Raw genomic sequence first — 1,977 nt, 5'->3', positions numbered from 1 at the left:
AAACAAACTTTATAAATTTGGAACCGTAACTTCATGAATTTCACTCTGAATCTAACTATTTCCCTAGTAGCCCTCCAGCAGAGATTTTCTAAGCATAACTTTCTATACAGACAATATTTAGAAAATATGATAACACTTTTGGATACCCATTTAGAAGATTAACAACATATCAAGAAAAAAGGTGGAGTTGTTGTTGAACAAATGGCTCAATAATTTACTAGTAAACGGAAACTAGGTCTGATTAGTAAAACAAAATAAGTTTTTCAGGCATAACATTTGATGGAGACCTAGCCTAAAGTATCCAAAACAACTTTTGGATACTCATGTGAGATTTATACAACATATATAAAAATAAAGGTAGGTTTTTTTGTAACACAAAGGTGTAAAATTGACTGCTAATCTATATTAGGCTCATTCACCAAGGGTTTTTCAAACCCTATCTTAGTAAAACGCCTCTAAAATACTCGAAACTCAATGAAAAGGGATGACACTGGTCACAATGGAAATTTTATTTGATACTCTATCTAGACATGCTACTTTTAAGATCATAGAACATCCTTACAAATCCATACTACTCATTGCAACATGGCGATTACCTAGAAAATCTAGAAGTTGCAATCATTCAAACAATCATAACTTTATTAATACCTAATGAAAAACCACAAAACTAATTGCATTCTGGAATTTCATTAGATCCTATATCATATTAAATAAATTTCAAATCATTAAATGCAAAGTAAAGTCTATATAAAACCAAAAAACAGTTAGATTATTTGGAAAATATTGTTTGGGCATGCAAACTTTGTGTTTTCTTTATTCCATTCCTTCACGAAACCTTCCCCACTTGGGATTTGTGTTTAAAAGGAATTATATACATTTTGCAACATCCCAAATCAAACATAAATGAGTTTTAAACTTGTCCAAAGAAAAATGACCATTTAACTTCCCATCTTGCTACTTTTTCATTTATTTTTACATTGACAACATTTACAAGATTTTGCAATTTTTGAAGTATTGACCCAAATGACTCCAAATATTTCTTGTTACATAAAATGGTCTAAATGGACCTTATTAAACTGAAAATAACTCAAAACACCTACAAACCTATTACTTGAGCCCTAATGTATGAGATGTCCTTGATTCAGTGCACCACAAACCTACCAGATGTCTCATTCTTATCAAGAAGCTAATAAAGTGGCAAAAAAATTGAATAATTTGGGTTGCATTTTATCTAATGACAATTTTTAGTTGTCGCATATAATTATTGTTACCTTTCTTCAGCTCCATATAGGATTCAATCAAGAGCTCAAAGCTCTTTTTTTCATGTTTTCACTTTAACAAAATTATGTTGCTTTTATAGGTCGAAATTCATTTCCACATGAAAGGTTGTAATTTGCATTCAAAATAATTAATTTTGATAGTTGCGGTGCATTGATTGGTCACAACAAGTGATTCCAAGTTTTGGGTTATAGCCAATAGGGCTTGGCTCATGCCTTTTGTGATAACTAATGTGACCTAAAGATTTCAAAAGGCTTTTGGCACAATATCATGATTATTTGTTGCACAGAGCAATTACCTCCTGGTGGCTAGTCAATACCAAGTTATGTTCGATGTGATGAGAAGCTATTGTTATTTAAATCTGAAAATGTCTAAGGCCCTCCTATTTTCTCTAAGACACTTTATGTTTCTTTGATGAGAATTATAGGGATTGTGTAATTTCTCATCTTTCCCTTTAAAGATGTATTCAACCCCCACAAATGATTCGATTTTTATCAAAAAGCTTGGAATCTTGTGAGAAATGAAGTAGATATAACTAGAAAAGTCTCTATATAGATGGATAAACTCTTTAGAGAGCTTCCAAATGAGCCTTACAGTACCACATCAGTTTAAAACCACACACTAGTCATTAAAATAAGTTTCAACTTATTAAAGAAAATTTTAGAAATTGTTCATAGTGCATAGAGGCTGAAGTGCACA

Source organism: Cryptomeria japonica, unplaced genomic scaffold (genome assembly GCF_030272615.1).
Source record: "Cryptomeria japonica unplaced genomic scaffold, Sugi_1.0 HiC_scaffold_27, whole genome shotgun sequence".
Classification (NCBI taxonomy): Eukaryota; Viridiplantae; Streptophyta; class Pinopsida; order Cupressales; family Cupressaceae; genus Cryptomeria; species Cryptomeria japonica.
Note: the sequence above shows the minus strand (reverse complement) of the source record.